A 9,269-nucleotide genomic window follows, 5' to 3' on the forward strand; every position below is an offset into this window, starting at 1 on the left:
GTCGGTCGTCTTCTCCGTGCTGGTGTTTCGGGTCTAGGGAAACGATGTGGTCGTGCTGTTTGCTGTGTCGTTGCTCAGGCAGCCTGGTGTTCCTGGTATCATAGTGAGATCAGGTCTTGGAGGTCGCTTGGCTTGCATGCTCCGGGTGGTACCGTTCTTTGGGTGTAACTCGACCTTTGAGGTTTTGCACCTTGAGGCACAGCTCTTGGATTTATCTGGACCGCCTTCTCTCCCAGGCCGTCAGGTGGCCGGGCTTCAGTGGGAGGACGGTTGTCCTCTCTTGCTTGTTGCTGGGTTGGGGTTGGTTGGCGATGTGCGGCGCTTGTTATCCTCCCGTGGCTGGGAGGAGTGTTATCTTTGAGTTCGGGAGTTCGGATTTGTGGGTTTGAGTTGGGGTGTTGGCTGGAGGATTGCTCCTCGAGGTTCTCCGTTATGCCGCCACGATTTGGTAGTCCCCCGCATCTGTGCAAGAACCTTGAGAACTTTCTTGATCTCTTGGCTCCTGAGAGGTCCGAGCTGGGCCACGGTGGTGGCATTAAGGAGGTCTTTCATGATTAGCTTCTTTATGAATTTTCAGTAAGGTCCGAAGGGGGGATCATGGCGACAGAGTTGTCATAGGTGAGGCGGCAGATGGCAGAGGTTTAGAACCTGGTGTTGAAGGAGGTGACCTTGTGGGTTTGGAGGAAGAGCTTGAAGAGTTCAAAAGAAGAAGCAACCACGGTGGGCATGGAGCCCAAGTAGAGGGAGAAGATGGGGCCATGGCGCTTGGAGAGACGGATGAGGGAGTGGTGAATGAGAGGGTCTAAGAGGTGGAGGTGTCCCACTAAAGGGAGGCGAGACTTTGGGCTCGAAGGATTTCGAATTTCACCATTGGAGTAGCGCGAAGGTGCATAAAGAGTGTTATCACTAAGAAGGTGATTGCAAGTCGAAGAAACATTGTTCCTTTGGGATTTCGCCGTTGGAGTAGGGCGAAGGTGTGATATCACTAAGAAGATGATGCAAGTTAAAGAAACATTATTCCTTTTTTCTTTCAGTTACAAGCAAGAAATCAAGTGAGTGAGTTTGAGGATTGCTCTTCTAGGTTATCTGTCACGCCGCCACGACGTTGCAAAGTCCCCACAGACGGCACCAATGTACAAGATGTCTCTGGTATCGGTTGTTAGATGGATTGGAGACTTGCAAGTTGAGACGGACGCCAGATTATCTGACTGGAGCAATGGAGGGTGGGTACCTGCAAAGATACTCTGACGCTCAAGTCAGAATGGATCTAAGAGGTATAAGGTGTGAGGAAAGAATGAGTACCTGAAGGGGCCTGGGAATCCCCTTTATATAGGTGGTGTTAATTATCTTATCTTATCTTATTTGGTTAAGATAAGTGAGGTATTTGAATTTGATTGTTGGTTAGAAGCTCTAGTGGGCCGGTTCTGGGCCTTCTAGAAGGGCGAAGTGGGTCGGACCCGGGTAACTGGGTTCGGAGACCGTTCCGGGTGTAGGATCCGTGGGACGGATCCGTAACAAAACCTATTAGCAATCTTCAGAGATATACAATATAAAATAAACACCAAACTAACAGCAAAATTAAAATAGCAATAAGATTACAGAAAAGCTTCCATGCATACATACGTCTTAAGTTAGTTCATACAAACTTGACACGCTTATCTATGTATATATACATATAGACTTATATACAACTAATAACTTTCCAGAATACCTGGTTTATATAGAAAACTCCTAAACTGGTACCCGGACTAAAAGAAAAGAAAATATCAAGTCCTATCCCTAAAAAATGCTACAAAAGTGAGGGAAGCAAAGTCTAAGGAACGAATACCATCTATCGTACATTCTTCTACCATCGAGGCACAAGTTTGCAACCATCAACTCAGGCATCTCTTGTAGGGTCCGACAACACGTGCTCCTCTGCTACCTCTCTGAATATAACTCCAGTGGTGGCAGACAAGTCGAGATCCTCCATCTGGGGGAAAAGGAAAAAGAAGGGGTGAGAATCAATATGGTTTCCAGTAAGGCGACACCGTAAAAACACGTCTCTCTCGTGAAACCTAAGGTTCTGGCTCTATCGTTATAACTCACTTGCTAAGTCTCTCGGCTACTTCCGTATCGCATTTCTGACATAACTCTATCTTGGCATCTTCCTTTGGGGTTAATGCCGCTCTTTACGCTATTCTCTATGGCTACTGTTCCTAGTTTTATTATCTTAATCTAAGCTTTGGGGAACTTGTGATTATACAATTTTAAATACAAACAGGAATCAGAGAATAGAAGATTAACAAGAAGCAAATAGCATGTAGCAGAAAGAATGAACAGTAAACAATCACAATCAAATGCGCAAATAATTTACGATGCATGCATGTTCCTAGTGCAGGTCATGAGCTCATGCGTCGGTTGTCTATCCGCAACCCGACGTTACTAGGAGCAAATCCCGAATATGGTTTTTTTACTGTGTCAGTTAGACACCTTAGCATCACAGTTACCCGTGTCAATTAGGCCTCATCATATAATGTGCATCATAGTAAGAAATAGTTCTATCAGTTAGGCGAACATTCCCGCATTAGCAACCTTAGGCTATCCGTTAGGCGGACACTTTCGCATTAGCAGTTTGGCACAAAGGCCCATTTAAACATACAATATGCTATCAGTTAGGCGGACATTTCTGCATTAGCAATCTTAGGCTACCAGTTAGGCAGGCACTTCCGCATTAGCACTCGGCACACAGGCCCATTCGAACATACAATATTAATTCTCCTTTCTTTCCTAGTTTCTCATTCCTTTTCTTTCCCTTTAAGTATCTTTTCCATCCTTTATTTCTCACCTTCTTTCCTTTCCATTATGCCTCTGCATCACCTTACAGCTAAGCACACCTCCACATCACCAAGTAGCTAAATATACCTCTACATCACCATGAAACTAGGCGTACCTCCGAATCACCGTTTAACTTTAAATCTTCCTAGGGACAACTTATCTTCTTATTCATTTTCTAGACTTGTTTAGCCTAATTCCTTCTTGGCGATCAATTTTCTATTTAACAATTAATATAACAACCAAACTCAGATTCGCGCAAACTTTATATCCACGGGTTCGTATCGAACTTAAGTTTCATTTGGTTCAAGATTCAGATAATTTCCATTTCCAAAACAAAAGTTATGCCTGTTGGAAATAAGTAGTATGACCACAATCCAATCAATCATGTGTCAAATAATTTGTTATTGTTATTATATTAAAATGTTAATATAATAACGTCCTTTATTAAATTTAGAGATTTATCATTATGATAGTGATCATAATATTGAGAGATAAATCTTTTATAATTTAATCTAAATTGTTCTTGGTCATAGGATTATTAAAAAGGACATTAATAATCCGGAAAGATCAATATATATATAATGGTCTTCATTGGATGAAGATTAATAGATCTCATTTATTAAATTATATATATATATATATATATATATGGTGCATATAGAGATATGACCATTGAACTGACTCACTTTGAGAATTCTTAATGGTTATAATTACCGTATATTTGTCAATAGGATATTCTCAAGATGAATATAATAATAGAATTTCCTTTGACCTGCGACTGTCATAGTAATTAACAATGTATTTATTATACTTTGATTCCGGACACCTAATACCCTAGGGTGCTAGTTGAATGGATATTGGGTATAATTTAAATACTTGTAGAATTAATGATTAGTCAATAAGGAATCCGTCAACTCTCGGTAAAGAGTTTGAGCTCTATGATTATAATGACTGAGATGAATAAAACCTTGGCCAAGGAGATTGAATGAATAAAGGAATGAGTTTCTTAAGTCATTCACAGTTCATTATAATAATGGTAACAAGTTAGAGTTTGACAATTGAACCATACTCTAAGGGTTAACCAAGAGTTGGAAAGATGGAAGGAATTATACTTTGTTCTTCTAAGGTTCTTAGTAAAAATATATTACTTCATACTATCGGGTCGTTGAGGGGTGTTGCTAGACGCCAACCTTGATTAGTAAATTTAGTATGACTAATTTACTACCCGCTTAGTATTGAACCTATGGGGTCACACACTAACGAGTGTTCTAACCTTTGCTGTAGAATTATTTAATTATTATTTTGATTTGATCAAATAAATAATTATATTAATTCAAATGAAATATTATTATATTCTTTGCTAGCACCAAGAATATAATAATAGTATGATAATTGTGAATATTATATGAGATTTGAGAATAATTAGTTATTCTGTATCTAAACTTGAATTCTAAATTTGGATGAGATCCTAACTGATTTTATTTTAAATTGAGTTATGATATGATTCATAAATTTGAAAGATTCAAGTTTAAAATAACAAGATATGATTTAAATTTGAATTGAGAATCAAATTTAAAATCAGTAACAAATCTCATACTATATATATGTATGCCAAGAGTAGAGGAATGATGAGAAACAGAAGAGAATAATAAGAGTTTTATTCCTTTGCCTCTACACACATAAATGTATGTGAGCGTAATTCTTGGAGAAGAATTTTATGGCGTGCAAAGAGTTGCAAGAGGTTTCTCAATTTAGATCAGATGTCCATCGGTCAAGGAGTTGACAGCAAAGGTTGGTCTCGGTGTGGATACGTATAGTGCCTTCGTACCATCGAAGGAGAAAGTGATTTTTTACTAGCGTACATAGGTATGTAGATCTGATCTATATATTATTATTGGAATAAAGTTTAAGCACAAAATAGATCTTTAGGATTACCTTCTTTTCTTCCGCTGCGTGTTATGAACACATGGTAATCCTTCAATGCCTATTCTATTTTGAGAGATTTCTATTTGGTTAACTGGTGAACCGGTTAACTTCCAAAGTGCATAACTAATTTTCTAGGATAGCCATAGCTCTGAAATTTGAACTAAATGAAGTAGACACCATAAGGTTTCATTTGGTTTTAGTTTTATCACAAAAGCTTTTCTACATCAGGAGGTATCCATTCAGGAAATCACTGCTCTAAATTTGTAAATCATGTTTAGCCATTAGTGAGCAGTAAAATGTTAAAGCCTATAACTTTTAATCCATAACTTCTAAAATTCTGAAATTTTGAGGGAACAAAATATACATCATGAGGGTTCTATAAAAACTATTTGCACTCAATTTTGAGTTTAGGATCAATACCAGTAACTCAAACAAGTCACAGGAATTACCAAACGAGTTTCAGAATTGCATGTTAATAAAATAATGAACCTTCCATTTTATAAATTGCGTATTTAATTCTATAAAAATGGGATTACCCCAATATTTGGACACAATGTTCTTCACATGCCAATATTTCAACTCTTTTTGGTTTCAACCCAAAAACCCATCAGAATCAAAAGTTGTGTAGGTTGGAAGTTGCTACTAGATTATTTTGAAAACAAATTTTTGAGCAGAATCCATTTATTTTCAAACATTTTTATCTTCCAATTACTCATCAGAAAATTATGAAATTTTGAGAGGATGATATAACCTCATCAAGGATTACCAGGGAATTATTACACGTTTTTTGACTGGCTAGATTTTTTCCAGAAATTCGCGAAAGTCGCTGCCTAATTTTTAGTAACCATATTGACAGAATTTGGCTTAGATTCTAACTAACCATTTTGGTTTCCTAAGCTTCCTATCATCTCTTAATCATCTTCATCATTATCAAACATAAACCAACATCATAGCTAGTAGCAATTACTTATTTCATCATCAACAAGCATCATTCACATAATCACAAATATACAATTACACTAGCCTAACCCCTACCTCAATGGAGTCCACTCTTTGATCACCAATTTGGTTTAGGCTCTCTCTTCCTTTCTTGGTCAGTTTCACTCCAAGATTTGGCCAGCTTCTTTTCTTTACCATCCCTTGTTCTCCTTGCTTAGCTTGATTATCTCGATGAAGTGGTGTGGCTGGAGGCTTGAGGAATCATGTGGATGTGGTGAAGATTGGAAGAACTCCCTTTTCTTCCTCGGTCACTCTCACTCTTGACTCCTCTCTTCCCCTAACTCCCTTCTCATCTCTTCTTCTTTGTTTTTTGTTTACACTTAATACTTAACATGACTTATATGAAGAATGATATGATGATAAAAGGATGGATGATTAAAAAGAGGTGTGGTTCGGTGACAACAATTAAGAAAAGACACTTGTCTAAGTGCATATGTTCCATCATTAATTACTTCCTATGATTTATCACCCTTGGCTAATATACGGAGTTAAGCCAGCAAAAAAATAAGAGAGAGAGTATGGTTTAATTATGATTATGTGGCTTAATCTAGAGAGTGGTTTGGTTAAGGAAAATTCGGTTCGATTTTAATTAAGCTAGGTATTTCGGTTCTTTATTTTTCTTCTAGATAATCTTTATAGTGGCTTCACGAATTTAGATTAAAGATAGCTTTCATGATGTTTTGGCCGAATTCCCAAAGAGAGGAAACGGAATTGTTCAATAACTAAACTGTAAGATTACCGTTTTCGAACCGTATCGGTTTAAACAACTGGCAATTGAGAAATCAGCAGTAGAGAGTATCTCGACTTTGAATCAAATTTAGAATATTCTACTAAGCTAAAATTATTAAGAATAGCTAGTAGTAAATATTTCATATATGAATTTAACTCGTCAGTTAAATTCATAGTTATCGTTACGATTTTTGGCGTAGGACACACTTTTATCTCTCACGGTATATCTATTTTTTTCACTTATCAAGTCTAATTCCGCCTTATTATTTTATGATGAGGTGATTCTCAGATATTTATCGAATTTCTCATTATATAATTTCTGAGAATAACTATGTAGAGAATCAAGGTGTTATATAGCGCGCACGCCACGTGTCACTTGACATGTAAAATCAAAATAGTCCCTGAAAATCCATATGTAAGTCATTTTCATCCCTAAAATTTTAAAAATTAATTAAATTAGTCGTTATATAAATTTCTTTTATTTTTTCTTCATAATATTAAATTTAAAATATTTTTTGATAGTACTAATTTTAATATTATTTTTTAGACTTTAATAAATAAAATTTTCTTTACATAAAATAATAAAAATATTTAAATTATTATAAAGTTATTTTGTCATTTGTATTTTAAAATTTTATATTTTTAAATTATAATTTTTTCATAATAATTTTTTTTATTTAAATGAGTTTATCAAATTATGGTTTCTGTTGAGTGTGGCATGTGCGTAAACCGCTATAGGCAGTAGTGGTTTATGTGTTTGGGGGCGTGTGCGTAAACTGTTAGAGGCAGTAGCGGTTTACGTTGAGTGTGCTTATAAAACCGTAGAAGACAGCCGCAAATTCCTCATTTGGTGTGGATTTTGAGTTTGGCTAGAGAGAGGGAGGAGCACTTTGAGAGCCAAATGCAAAATGCCCGATAAGCATGGGGAGGTCGCCAACCACCATCAGGTGCCTCTAGTGCAGCTAGGAGTGGAAACAGGCCAGGCCTGTCATGTAGTTACTTGGCCTGAGCCTAGCCTACAACCTGTTATAGGCTCTTTATAAAGTACTAGGCCTGGCCTGTTATTCAGCCTAGCCTGGCCTGAAGCCTGTTAAAAGGCCTGATAATTTTTTTTACAAAAATAAAAATACTATTTAAAAAAATTATTTTTTTAATAAAAATATTTATATATAATATGTCATATTTAATATTTACAAGAATTTTTAATCTTTTAAAGTATTTAAAATATACAAAAAATATTTATAATAAAATATAATAAATTTAAAATATCTCATAATTTTATTAATAATAAAAAATTATTTATATATTTAATTATGTTTTAATAGGTCCAGGCAGGCCTAACAGGCCAATAAGACTAATTAGTGAGCCTGAGCCTAGCCTATTAACATATTAAGGCTTTTAAAAGAGCCTGAGTCTGTGCCTCTTTTATAACAGGCCAGGCTAGGTCAGGTCAAACACAGGCTAGGCTGCAGCCCCTGGCAGGCTGCCTGGCCTTTTTCCACCCTTAAGTGCAGCCTTGATGCCATTGTGCCTATCATATATCACTAGAATATCCAGTTGTGGAGTCACATGTCTTCTCAAGTTGGGTAGAAAGTATCCCAAAATTTGGCATTTTCTCCTTCCACAAGTACAAACACAATGGGCAAGATGTTCGAGTTTCCATCTTGAGCATTAGCCAACAACAAAGTCCCTCCATATTTTCCATACAAATGCATACCGTCAATGCTGACTAGCGGCTTACAGTGTCGGAAAGCCTCAATACATGGAGGAAATGTCCAGAAATGACGATAAAAGTAGACTGTTGATTCATCAACCTGATTACCCACTCTAATCGGAGAGGTCTTCAGTAGAACAATCGTACCCTCCATGGTGGATGTCACCCTAAGGATCCAACAGGGCAACTCACCATAAGACTCTTCCTAGTTGCCATAGATCTGTGCTACTGCCTTCTGCTTCGCCATCCATATCTTCCTATAGCTAGGCCTGAAAACATAGGTTGCCTCCGTTGCTTCCTGCAACACTTTAATTGTAACCAAGGCATCGGCTCTGACCAACAGAAAGATCCTCGCACATATGACATGATAATCAAGCTATTTGTGATCGCTCGATATCGATGTGGCCAAACACGTGTGCGGTCCGTTGTACCTCCTAACTTCCCAAGTGCTCTTCCTTTGCCGTAGCGTGATACAAATCATCCACATGCACCCTTTTCCAAACACCTTGCATCTCCTGTGGTATTTGAGATGGTCTGACTCCATCACCTTGTACTCAACTCCACGCCGGATGCTATAATCTTTTACACTCAGCACATCTTCCTTCTTACTCTGGAAAGATTGACCAATCTAAAATTCCGTCAAAGCAGTCGCATCATGCAGACCCTGGCCTGCAAAGGTTGCCTCTACGTTCCACTGTTGGCCAACGGCTTCCAAGTTCAAGGTTGACAAGTGTGGAGGATATTGTGTGTGCCGGAACACGAAGCTCCGTGGAGTGTATGTGTATTGCTCGGAATATTATCATCACTATCCCCACCAATGTTGACTGGCTCATCGTCGGAATCCTCGTCCCACATTGCATTCTTAACTCGATCCGGTCCGGCCTCAACTTCAAAATCAGGAACATCACGAGGCACACCATCAGTACCAGCCGCAACACGTGGAGGATCAAGGATCAGACCTGTAGGTGCTACCACAGACATCAACGTCGAGGCACCACCCATCGTCGTCGACTGAGGATTCGGCGCCGATGCCCCGGAGCTGTTGATACCATCTTCCAACTTCGCAAGTAGCTCGGATATTCTA

The 9,269-nt window shown here is 38.0% G+C and overlaps 1 pseudogene; it reads right to left on the reverse strand.

Annotated features, from left to right (window-relative positions):
* Positions 1–351: 351 nt before the first annotated feature.
* On the reverse strand, positions 352–1,887 carry LOC114925470 (2-hydroxyisoflavanone synthase-like; annotated as a pseudogene).
* Positions 1,888–9,269: the final 7,382 nt, after the last annotated feature.

This window comes from Arachis hypogaea, chromosome 16 (assembly GCF_003086295.3).
Source record: "Arachis hypogaea cultivar Tifrunner chromosome 16, arahy.Tifrunner.gnm2.J5K5, whole genome shotgun sequence".
In the NCBI taxonomy this organism is placed as follows: Eukaryota; Viridiplantae; Streptophyta; class Magnoliopsida; order Fabales; family Fabaceae; genus Arachis; species Arachis hypogaea.